Here is a 12,591-nt window from a genome sequence, read left to right as displayed (position 1 = left end):
AACAAATCCTGCTTGGAGAACATATAAAAAGTTGCACTGCATTGGCCGGGAATTGAACCCGGGTCAACTGCTTGGGAAGCAGCTATGCTCACCACTATACCACCAACGCCCTATGATGTGTTTGCTCTCGGTTCTAAAGATTACAACCCTGAGTTCAATGACTATCTTGCACCAGTTTCAATGGTGCATTTGGTTTAGATACCAACATGAAAAGCAGTAGAAAGTTTCTTGTAGAGGGTAAGGAACTGGGGATTGAAACCAAGGCCAAATCTGTGCAGAAGAGAAGAAATGGAAAGCAGTAGTACAAATAGTGGAAATGAACATATTTAGGCAGCATTGGAAGCAAAGCAGCGAAGAGAAAGAGAGTGCCTTCCATGAAATGCCCAGGAGAATGATAAGAGCAGAACGAAAAGGCAAGAATGACATTCAAAGCATGCCCAGAAAAACGTGTGACGGTCCCACCAGTCATTTATGCTTATAATTGGGTATCTTTACTTTCAAAGTATGGGGTTGATCCTTTGGCGATCACTCTCTTGTATTTCAGCAGAGACAGATAGTTGAGAAGTCTTTTCTCACATAGCTAGCACAAGCCTGCGCTTTTCCTTGCTGGTAGCGTGGAAATGACAGATTGGTTCTCAGAAGAAAAAACAAGAAATATTATAGCAGAGGATGGTTTCGATCCATCGACCTCTGGGTTATGGGCCCAGCACGCTTCCGCTGCGCCACTCTGCTCCCTTGTAAAAGTGTTCTCTTTATGCAGAGGAGGAGCTTTCAGCGAAGTGGCGAGGGATTGGTGGGTCTCGCTCCTCATTTGCCTAAGCATGCTGCAATGTATGCTGGGTGCAGAAAATCTTCATCTTCTCGTCTCACAGTCAGTCATAACTGAAAGTGCAGACCCTCTTGGGAACTAGCAGTTTCAGGCCTTTACCAAGATAGCAGCTCTCTAACCCTCTCCTCTCTCTTTGATCCTAGCGCTAGCATGCTCAGGATTTGATTTTAACTGGGAGCCAGAGATCTACCCGCTGAGGGCTTGCCCGGTGTGAGGCTTTTGAGCATTTGGGAGCGTTCGGGACGTGAGGACGTTGGACAGGAAATGTTGCCATCTTGAAATATCCAACCTTCCTGCTGTCGTGAGAGGCTCTTTCCATGGACATCTGCCTCTTGGAGTCCTCTCAACTGCTCTCTGATATAACATTTTGTGAGCTGCAGTTACATCCGATGGCTACAAGGTGGCGCTGCATTCAGGTGAGAGAACAAGTGTGCACAAAATCGTTGGGGACTTTTGCCAGATTCATCGGTGGATCTTGCCTACTTTTATTCACATGCTAGATATTGCCTAGAAATGCTTTTTAATATAGAGATGCTACAGTTAGAATGTCTGGTCGGGGTTCAGCCCTTTCATTGTCTACCGCCCGCAACATATTTATTACCAGCACATGTGAGTGGTGACTCTGCTTTTTGGAAAATAGCATCTAATAGGACAATGAATGTAGCAGATGGGGCGATCGAGATGCCTGCCTAAGTATTTCATTTTTTTTTTAATTTAACGTCTGATTAATCTGTTCATGATATTTCCGTTTTGTGACATGTTGCATTAAAACAAATCCTGCTTGGAGAACATATAAAAATTTGCACTGCATTGCCCGGGAATCGAAGCCGGGTCAACTGCTTGGGAAGCAGCTATGCTCACCACTATACCACCAACGCCCTATGATGTGGTTGCTCTCGGTTCTAAAGATTACAACCCCGAGTTCAATGACTATCTTGCACCAGTTTCAATGGTGCATTTGGTTTAGATACCAACATGAAAAGCAGTAGAAAGTTTCTTGTAGAGGGTAAGGAACTGGGGATTGAAACCAAGGCCAAATCTGTGCAGAAGAGAAGAAATGGAAAGCAGTAGTACAAATAGTGGAAATGAACATATTTAGGCAGCATTGGAAGCAAAGCAGCGAAGAGAAAGAGAGTGCCTTCCATGAAATGCCCAGGAGAATGATAAGAGCAGAACGAAAAGGCAAGAATGACATTCAAAGCATGCCCAGAAAAACGTGTGACGGTCCCACCAGTCATTTATGCTTATAATTGGGTATCTTTACTTTCAAAGTATGGGGTTGATCCTTTGGCGATCACTCTCTTGTATTTCAGCAGAGACAGATAGTTGAGAAGTCTTTTCTCACATAGCTAGCACAAGCCTGCGCTTTTCCTTGCTGGTAGCGTGGAAATGACAGATTGGTTCTCAGAAGAAAAAACAAGAAATATTATAGCAGAGGATGGTTTCGATCCATCGACCTCTGGGTTATGGGCCCAGCACGCTTCCGCTGCGCCACTCTGCTCCCTTGTAAAAGTGTTCTCTTTATGCAGAGGAGGAGCTTTCAGCGAAGTGGCGAGGGATTGGTGGGTCTCGCTCCTCATTTGCCTAAGCATGCTGCAATGTATGCTGGGTGCAGAAAATCTTCATCTTCTCGTCTCACAGTCAGTCATAACTGAAAGTGCAGACCCTCTTGGGAACTAGCAGTTTCAGGCCTTTACCAAGATAGCAGCTCTCTAACCCTCTCCTCTCTCTTTGATCCTAGCGCTAGCATGCTCAGGATTTGATTTTAACTGGGAGCCAGAGATCTACCCGGTGAGGGCGAGGCTTTTGAGCGTTTGGGAGCGTTCGGGACGTGAGGATGTTGGACAGGAAATGTTGCCATCTTGAAATATCCAACCTTCCTGCTGTCGTGAGAGGCTCTTTCCATGGACATCTACCTCTTGGAGTCCTCTCAACTTGCTCTCTGATATAACATTTTGTGAGCTGCAGTTACATCCGATGGCTACAAGGTGGCGCTGCATTCAGGTGAGAGAACAAGTGTGCACAAAATCGTTGGGGACTTTGCCAGATTCATCGGTGGATCTTGCCTACTTTTATTCACATGCTAGATATTGCCTAGAAATGCTTTTTAATATAGAGATGCTAGAGTTAGAATGTCTAGTCGGGGTTCAGCCCTTTCATTGTCTACCGCCCGCAACATATTTATTACCAGCACATGTGAGTGGTGACTCTGCTTTTTGGAAAATAGCATCTAATAGGACAATGAATGTAGCAGATGGGGCGATCGAGATGCCTGCCTAAGTATTTCATTTTTTTTTTAATTTAACGTCTGATTAATCTGTTCATGATATTTCCGTTTTGTGACATGTTGCATTAAAACAAATCCTGCTTGGAGAACATATAAAAATTTGCACTGCATTGGCTGGGAATCGAACCCGGGTCAACTGCTTGGGAAGCAGCTATGCTCACCACTATACCACCAACGCCCTATGATGTGTTTGCTCTCGGTTCTAAAGATTACAATCCCGAGTTCAATGACTATCTTGCACCAGTTTCAATGGTGCATTTGGTTTAGATACCAACATGAAAAGCAGTAGAAAGTTTCTTGTAGAGGGTAAGGAACTGGGGATTGAAACCAAGGCCAAATCTGTGCAGAAGAGAAGAAATGGAAAGCAGTAGTACAAATAGTGGAAATGAACATATTTAGGCAGCATTGGAAGCAAAGCAGCGAAGAGAAAGAGAGTGCCTTCCATGAAATGCCCAGGAGAATGATAAGAGCAGAACGAAAAGGCAAGAATGACATTCAAAGCATGCCCAGAAAAACGTGTGACGGTCCCACCAGTCATTTATGCTTATAATTGGGTATCTTTACTTTCAAAGTATGGGGTTGATCCTTTGGCGATCACTCTCTTGTATTTCAGCAGAGACAGATAGTTGAGAAGTCTTTTCTCACATAGCTAGCACAAGCCTGCGCTTTTCCTTGCTGGTAGCGTGGAAATGACAGATTGGTCCTCAGAAGAAAAAACAAGAAATATTATAGCAGAGGATGGTTTCGATCCATCGACCTCTGGGTTATGGGCCCAGCACGCTTCCGCTGCGCCACTCTGCTCCCTTGTAAAAGTGTTCTCTTTATGCAGAGGAGGAGCTTTCAGCGAAGTGGCGAGGGATTGGTGGGTCTCACTCCTCATTTGCCTAAGCATGCTGCAATGTATGCTGGGTGCAGAAAATCTTCATCTTCTCGTCTCACAGTCAGTCATAACTGAAAGTGCAGACCCTCTTGGGAACCAGCAGTTTCAGGCCTTTACCAAGATAGCAGCTCTCTAACCCTCTCCTCTCTCTTTGATCCTAGCGCTAGCATGCTCAGGATTTGATTTTAACTGGGAGCCAGAGATCTACCCGGTGAGGGCGAGGCTTTTGAGCGTTTGGGAGCGTTCGGGACGTGAGGACGTTGGACAGGAAATGTTGCCATCTTGAAATATCCAACCTTCCTGCTGTCGTGAGAGGCTCTTTCCATGGACATCTGCCTCTTGGAGTCCTCTCAACTTGCTCTCTGATATAACATTTTGTGAGCTGCAGTTACATCCGATGGCTACAAGATGGCGCTGCATTCAGGTGAGAGAACAAGTGTGCACAAAATCGTTGGGGACTTTTGCCAGATTCATCGGTGGATCTTGCCTACTTTTATTCACATGCTAGATATTGCCTAGAAAGGCTTTTTAATATAGAGATGCTAGAGTTAGAATGTCTGGTCAGGGTTCAGCTCTTTCATTGTCTACCGCCCGCAACATATTTATTACCAGCACATGTGAGTGGTGACTCTGCTTTTTGGAAAATAGCATCTAATAGGACAATTAATGTAGCAGATGGGGCGATCGAGATGCCTGCCTAAGTATTTCATTTTTTTTTTAATTTAACGTCTGATTAATCTGTTCATGATATTTCCGTTTTGTGACATGTTGCATTAAAACAAATCCTGCTTGGAGAACATATAAAAATTTGCACTGCATTGGCCGGGAATCGAACCCGGGTCAACTGCTTGGGAAGCAGCTATGCTCACCACTATACCACCAACACCCTATGTTGTGGTTGCTCTCGGTTCTAAAGATTACAACCCCGAGTTCAATGACTATCTTGCAACAGTTTCAATGGTGCATTTGGTTTAGATACCAACATGAAAAGCAGTAGAAAGTTTCTTGTAGAGGGTAAGGAACTGGGGATTGAAACCAAGGCCAAATCTGTGCAGAAGAGAAGAAATGGAAAGCAGTAGTACAAATAGTGGAAATGAACATATTTAGGCAGCATTGGAAGCAAAGCAGCGAAGAGAAAGAGAGTGCCTTCCATGAAATGCCCAGGAGAATGATAAGAGCAGAACGAAAAGGCAAGAATGACATTCAAAGCATGCCCAGAAAAACGTGTGACGGTCCCACCAGTCATTTATGCTTATAATTGGGTATCTTTACTTTCAAAGTATGGGGTTGATCCTTTGGCGATCACTCTCTTGTATTTCAGCAGAGACAGATAGTTGAGAAGTCTTTTCTCACATAGCTAGCACAAGCCTGCGCTTTTCCTTGCTGGTAGCGTGGAAATGACAGATTGGTTCTCAGAAGAAAAAACAAGAAATATTATAGCAGAGGATGGTTTCGATCCATCGACCTCTGGGTTATGGGCCCAGCACGCTTCCGCTGCGCCACTCTGCTCCCTTGTAAAAGTGTTCTCTTTATGCAGAGGAGGAGCTTTCAGCGAAGTGGCGAGGGATTGGTGGGTCTCGCTCCTCATTTGCCTAAGCATGCTGCAATGTATGCTGGGTGCAGAAAATCTTCATCTTCTCGTCTCACAGTCAGTCATAACTGAAAGTGCAGACCCTCTTGGGAACTAGCAGTTTCAGGCCTTTACCAAGATAGCAGCTCTCTAACCCTTTCCTCTCTCTTTGATCCTAGCGCTAGCATGCTCAGGATTTGATTTTAACTGGGAGCCAGAGATCTACCCGGTGAGGGCGAGGCTTTTGAGCATTTGGGAGCGTTCGGGACGTTAGGACATTGGACAGGAAATGTTGCCATCTTGAAATATCCAACCTTCCTGCTGTCGTGAGAGGCTCTTTCCATGGACATCTGCCTCTTGGAGTCCTCTCAACTTGCTCTCTGATATAACATTTTGTGAGCTGCAGTTACATCCAATGGCTACAAGGTGGCGCTGCATTCAGGTGAGAGAACAAGTGTGCACAAAATCGTTGGGGACTTTTGCCAGATTCATCGGTGGATCTTGCCTACTTTTATTCACATGCTAGATATTGCCTAGAAATGCTTTTTAATATAGAGATGCTAGAGTTAGAATGTCTGGTCGGGGTTCAGCCCTTTCATTGTCTACCGCCCGCAACATATTTATTACCAGCACATGTGAGTGGTGACTCTGCTTTTTGGAAAATAGCATCTAATAGGACAATTAATGTAGCAGATGGGGCGATCGAGATGCCTGCCTAAGTATTTCATTTTTTTTTTAATTTAACGTCTGATTAATCTGTTCATGATATTTCCGTTTTGTGACATGTTGCATTAAAACAAATCCTGCTTGGAGAACATATAAAAATTTGCACTGCATTGGTCGGGAATCGAACCCGGGTCAACTGCTTGGGAAGCAGCTATGCTCACCACTATACCACCAATGCCCTATGATGTGGGTGCTCTCGGTTCTAAAGATTACAACCCCGAGTTCAATGACTATCTTGCACCAGTTTCAATGGTGCATTTGGTTTAGATACCAACATGAAAAGCAGTAGAAAGTTTCTTGTAGAGGGTAAGGAACTGGGGATTGAAACCAAGGCCAAATCTGTGCAGAAGAGAAGAAATGGAAAGCAGTAGTACAAATAGTGGAAATGAACATATTTAGGCAGCATTGGAAGCAAAGCAGCGAAGAGAAAGAGAGTGCCTTCCATGAAATGCCCAGGAGAATGATAAGAGCAGAACGAAAAGGCAAGAATGACATTCAAAGCATGCCCAGAAAAACGTGTGACGGTCCCACCAGTCATTTATGCTTATAATTGGGTATCTTTACTTTCAAAGTATGGGGTTGATCCTTTGGCGATCACTCTCTTGTATTTCAGCAGAGACAGATAGTTGAGAAGTCTTTTCTCACATAGCTAGCACAAGCCTGCGCTTTTCCTTGCTGGTAGCGTGGAAATGACAGATTGGTTCTCAGAAGAAAAAACAAGAAATATTATAGCAGAGGATGGTTTCGATCCATCGACCTCTGGGTTATGATCCCAGCACGCTTCCGCTGTGCCACTCTGCCCCCTTGTAAAAGTGTTCTCTTTATGCAGAGGAGGAGCTTTCAGCGAAGTGGCGAGGGATTGGTCGGTCTCGCTCCTCATTTGCCTAAGCATGCTGCAATGTATGCTGGGTGCAGAAAATCTTCATCTTCTCGTCTCACAGTCAGTCATAACTGAAAGTGCAGACCCTCTTGGGAACTAGCAGTTTCAGGCCTTTACCAAGATAGCAGCTCTCTAACCCTCTCCTCTCTCTTTGATCCTAGCGCTAGCATGCTCAGGATTTGATTTTAACTGGGAGCCAGAGATCTACCCGGTGAGGGCGAGGCTTTTGTTTGTTTGGGAGCGTTCGGGACGTGAGGACGTTGGACAGGAAATGTTGCCATCTTGAAATATCCAACCTTCCTGCTGTCGTGAGATGCTCTTTCCATGGACATCTGCCTCTTGGAGTCCTCTCAACTTGCTCTCTGATATAACATTTTGTGAGCTGCAGTTACATCCGATGGCTACAAGGTGGCGCTGCATTCAGGTGAGAGAACAAGTGTGCACAAAACCATTGGGGACTTTTGCCAGATTCATCGGTGGATCTTGCCTACTTTTATTCACATGCTAGATATTGCCTAGAAATGCTTTTTAATATAGAGATGCTAGAGTTAGAATGTCTGGTCGGGGTTCAGCCCTTTCATTGTCTACCGCCCGCAACATATTTATTACCAGCACATGTGAGTGGTGACTCTGCTTTTTGGAAAATAGCATCTAATAGGACAATGAATGTAGCAGATGGGGCGATCGAGATGCCTGCCTAAGTATTTCATTTTTTTTTAAATTTAACGTCTGATTAATCTGTTCATGATATTTCCATTTTGTGACATGTTGCATTAAAACAAATCCTGCTTGGAGAACATATAAAAATTTGCACTGCATTGGCTGGGAATCGAACCCAGGTCAACTGCTTGGGAAGCAGCTATGCTCACCACTATACCACCAACGCCCTATGATGTGGTTGCTCTCGGTTCTAAAGATTACAACCCCGAGTTCAATGACTATCTTGCACCAGTTTCAATGGTGCATTTGGTTTAGATACCAACATGAAAAGCAGTAGAAAGTTTCTTGTAGAGGGTAAGGAACTGGGGATTGAAACCAAGGCCAAATCTGTGCAGAAGAGAAGAAATGGAAAGCAGTAGTACAAATAGTGGAAATGAACATATTTAGGCAGCATTGGAAGCAAAGCAGCGAAGAGAAAGAGAGTGCCTTCCATGAAATGCCCAGGAGAATGATAAGAGCAGAACGAAAAGGCAAGAATGACATTCAAAGCATGCCCAGAAAAACGTGTGACGGTCCAACCAGTCATTTATGCTTATAATTGGGTATCTTTACTTTCAAAGTATGGGGTTGATCCTTTGGCGATCACTCTGTTGTGTTTCAGCAGAGACAGATAGTTGAGAAGTCTTTTCTCACATAGCTAGCGCAAGCCTGCGCTTTTCCTTGCTGGTAGCGTGGAAATGACAGATTGGTTCTCAGAAGAAAAAACAAGAAATTTTATAGCAGAGGATGGTTTCGATCCATCGACCTCTGGGTTATGGGCCCAGCACGCTTCCGCTGCGCCACTCTGCTCCCTTGAAAAAGTGTTCTCTTTATGCAGAGGAGGAGCTTTCAGCGAAGTGGTGAGGGATTGGTGGGTCTCGCTCCTCATTTGCCTAAGCATGCTGCAATGTATGCTGGGTGCAGAAAATCTTCATCTTCTCGTCTCACAGTCAGTCATAACTGAAAGTGCAGACCCTCTTGGGAACTAGCAATTTCAGGCCTTTACCAAGATAGCAGCTCTCTAACCCTCTCCTCTCTCTTTGATCCTAGCGCTAGCATGCTCAGGATTTGATTTTAACTGGGAGCCAGAGATCTACCCGGTGAGGGCGAGGCTTTTGAGCGTTTGGGAGCGTTCGGGACGTGAGGACGTTGGACAGGAAATGTTGCCATCTTGAAATATCCAACCTTCCTGCTGTCGTGAGAGGCTCTTTCCATGGACATCTGCCTCTTGGAGTCCTCTCAACTTGCTCTCTGATATAACATTTTGTGAGCTGCAGTTACATCCGATGGCTACAAGGTGGCGCTGCATTCAGGTGAGAGAACAAGTGTGCACAAAATCGTTGGGGACTTTTGCCAGATTCATAGGTGGATCTTGCCTACTTTTATTCACATGCTAGATATTGCCTAGAAATGCTTTTTAATATAGAGATGCTAGAGTTAGAATGTCTGGTCGGGGTTCAGCCCTTTCATTGTCTACCGCCCGCAACATATTTATTACCAGCACATGTGAGTGGTGACTCTGCTTTTTGGAAAATAGCATCTAATAGGACAATTAATGTAGCAGATGGGGCGATCGAGATGCCTGCCTAAGTATTTCATTTTTTTTTTAATTTAACGTCTGATTAATCTGTTCATGATATTTCCGTTTTGTGACATGTTGCATTAAACCAAATCCTGCTTGGAGAACATATAAAAATGTGCACTGCATTGGCCGGGAATCGAACCCGGGTCAACTGCTTGGGAAGCAGCTATGCTCACCACTATACCACCAACGCCCTATGATGTGGTTGCTCTCGGTTCTAAAGATTACAACCCCGAGTTCAATGACTATCTTGCACCAGTTTCAATGGTGCATTTGGTTTAGATACCAACATGAAAAGCAGTAGAAAGTTTCTTGTAGAGGGTAAGGAACTGGGGATTGAAACCAAGGCCAAATCTGTGCAGAAGAGAAGAAATGGAAAGCAGTAGTACAAATAGTGGAAATGAACATATTTAGGCAGCATTGGAAGCAAAGCAGCGAAGAGAAAGAGAGTGCCTTCCATGAAATGCCCAGGAGAATGATAAGAGCAGAACGAAAAGGCAAGAATGACATTCAAAGCATGCCCAGAAAAACGTGTGACGGTCCCACCAGTCATTTATGCTTATAATTGGGTATCTTTACTTTCAAAGTATGGGGTTGATCCTTTGGCGATCACTCTCTTGTATTTCAGCAGAGACAGATAGTTGAGAAGTCTTTTCTCACATAGCTAGCACAAGCCTGCGCTTTTCCTTGCTGGTAGCGTGGAAATGACAGATTGGTCCTCAGAAGAAAAAACAAGAAATATTATAGCAGAGGATGGTTTCGATCCATCGACCTCTGGGTTATGGGCCCAGCACGCTTCCGCTGCGCCACTCTGCTCCCTTGTAAAAGTGTTCTCTTTATGCAGAGGAGGAGCTTTCAGCGAAGTGGCGAGGGATTGGTGGGTCTCGCTCCTCATTTGCCTAAGCATGCTGCAATGTATGCTGGGTGCAGAAAATCTTCATCTTCTCGTCTCACAGTCAGTCATAACTGAAAGTGCAGACCCTCTTGGGAACTAGCAGTTTCAGGCCTTTACCAAGATAGCAGCTCTCTAACCCTCTCCTCTCTCTTTGATCCTAGCGCTAGCATGCTCAGGATTTGATTTTAACTGGGAGCCAGAGATCTACCCGGTGAGGGCAAGGCTTTTGAGCGTTTGGGAGCGTTCGGGACGTGAGGACATTGGACAGGAAATGTTGCCATCTTGAAATATCCAACCTTCCTGCTGTCGTGAGAGGCTCTTTCCATGGACATCTGCCTCTTGGAGTCCTCTCAACTTGCTCTCTGATATAACATTTTGTGAGCTGCAGTTACATCCGATGGCTACAAGGTGGCGCTGCATTCAGGTGAGAGAACAAGTGTGCACAAAATCGTTGGGGACTTTTGCCAGATTCATCGGTGGATCTTGCCTACTTTTATTCACATGCTAGATATTGCCTAGAAATGCTTTTTAATATAGAGATGCTAGAGTTAGAATGTCTGGTCGGGGTTCAGCCCTTTCATTGTCTACCGCCCGCAACATATTTATTACCAGCACATGTGAGTGGTGACTCTGCTTTTTGGAAAATAGCATCTAATAGGACAATTAATGTAGCAGATGGGGCGATCGAGATGCCTGCCTAAGTATTTCATTTTTTTTTTAATTTAACGTCTGATTAATCTGTTCATGATATTTCCGTTTTGTGACATGTTGCATTAAAACAAATCCTGCTTGGAGAACATATAAAAATTTGCACTGCATTGGCCGGGAATCGAAGCCGGGTCAACTGCTTGGGAAGCAGCTATGCTCACCACTATACCACCAACGCCCTATGATGTGGGTGCTCTCGGTTCTAAAGATTACAACCCCGAGTTCAATGACTATCTTGCACCAGTTTCAATGGTGCATTTGGTTTAGATACCAACATGAAAAGCAGTAGAAAGTTTCTTGTAGAGGGTAAGGAACTGGGGATTGAAACCGAGGCCAAATCTGTGCAGAAGAGAAGAAATGGAAAGCAGTAGTACAAATAGTGGAAATGAACATATTTAGGCAGCATTGGAAGCAAAGCAGCGAAGAGAAAGAGAGTGCCTTCCATGAAATGCCCAGGAGAATGATAAGAGCAGAACGAAAAGGCAAGAATGACATTCAAAGCATGCCCAGAAAAACGTGTGACGGTCCCACCAGTCATTTATGCTTATAATTGGGTATCTTTACTTTCAAAGTATGGGGTTGATCCTTTGGCGATCACTCTCTTGTATTTCAGCAGAGACAGATAGTTGAGAAGTCTTTTCTCACATAGCTAGCACAAGCCTGCGCTTTTCCTTGCTGGTAGCGTGGAAATGACAGATTGGTCCTCAGAAGAAAAAACAAGATATATTATAGCAGAGGATGGTTTCGATCCATCGACCTCTGGGTTATGGGCCCAGCACGCTTCCGCTGCGCCACTCTGCTCCCTTGTAAAAGTGTTCTCTTTATGCAGAGGAGGAGCTTTCAGCGAAGTGGCGAGGGATTGGTGGGTCTCGCTCCTCATTTGCCTAAGCATGCTGCAATGTATGCTGGGTGCAGAAAATCTTCATCTTCTCGTCTCACAGTCAGTCATAACTGAAAGTGCAGACCCTCTTGGGAACTAGCAGTTTCAGGCCTTTACCAAGATAGCAGCTCTCTAACCCTCTCCTCTCTCTTTGATCCTAGCGCTAGCATGCTCAGGATTTGATTTTAACTGGGAGCCAGAGATCTACCCGGTGAGGGCGAGGCTTTTGAGCGTTTGGGAGCGTTCGGGACGTGAGGACGTTGGACAGGAAATGTTGCCATCTTGAAATATCCAACCTTCCTGCTGTCGTGAGATGCTCTTTCCATGGACATCTGCCTCTTGGAGTCCTCTCAACTTGCTCTCTGATATAACATTTTGTGAGCTGCAGTTACATCCGATGGCTACAAGGTGGCGCTGCATTCAGGTGAGAGAACAAGTGTGCACAAAATCATTGGGGACTTTTGCCAGATTCATCGGTGGATCTTGCCTACTTTTATTCACATGCTAGATATTGCCTAGAAATGCTTTTTAATATAGAGATGCTAGAGTTAGAATGTCTGGTCGGGGTTCAGCCCTTTCATTGTCTACCGCCCGCAACATATTTATTACCAGCACATGTGAGTGGTGACTCTGCTTTTTGGAAAATAGCATCTAA

The 12,591-nt window shown here is 44.7% G+C and overlaps 5 non-coding genes across 5 annotated transcripts; all 5 read right to left on the bottom strand.

Moving 5' to 3' along the window:
- Window positions 1-37: 37 nt before the first annotated feature.
- TRNAG-CCC (transfer RNA glycine (anticodon CCC)) lies at window positions 38-109 on the bottom strand. Its single transcript has one exon. It is a non-coding gene; the product is annotated as a tRNA-Gly (tRNA).
- Window positions 110-4,810: 4,701 nt separating this feature from the next.
- Window positions 4,811-4,882, bottom strand: TRNAG-CCC (transfer RNA glycine (anticodon CCC)). Its single transcript has one exon. It is a non-coding gene; the product is annotated as a tRNA-Gly (tRNA).
- Window positions 4,883-6,398: 1,516 nt separating this feature from the next.
- TRNAG-CCC (transfer RNA glycine (anticodon CCC)) lies at window positions 6,399-6,470 on the bottom strand. The gene has a single exon. It is a non-coding gene; the product is annotated as a tRNA-Gly (tRNA).
- A 1,516-nt stretch (window positions 6,471-7,986) lies between these two features.
- Window positions 7,987-8,058, bottom strand: TRNAG-CCC (transfer RNA glycine (anticodon CCC)). Its single transcript has one exon. It is a non-coding gene; the product is annotated as a tRNA-Gly (tRNA).
- A 1,516-nt stretch (window positions 8,059-9,574) lies between these two features.
- On the bottom strand, window positions 9,575-9,646 carry TRNAG-CCC (transfer RNA glycine (anticodon CCC)). Its single transcript has one exon. It is a non-coding gene; the product is annotated as a tRNA-Gly (tRNA).
- Window positions 9,647-12,591: the final 2,945 nt, after the last annotated feature.

The sequence above is a fragment of the Triturus cristatus genome, chromosome 11, assembly GCF_964204655.1.
Source record: "Triturus cristatus chromosome 11, aTriCri1.1, whole genome shotgun sequence".
Classification (NCBI taxonomy): Eukaryota; Metazoa; Chordata; class Amphibia; order Caudata; family Salamandridae; genus Triturus; species Triturus cristatus.
This window is presented reverse-complemented; position numbering and strand designations above follow the sequence as displayed.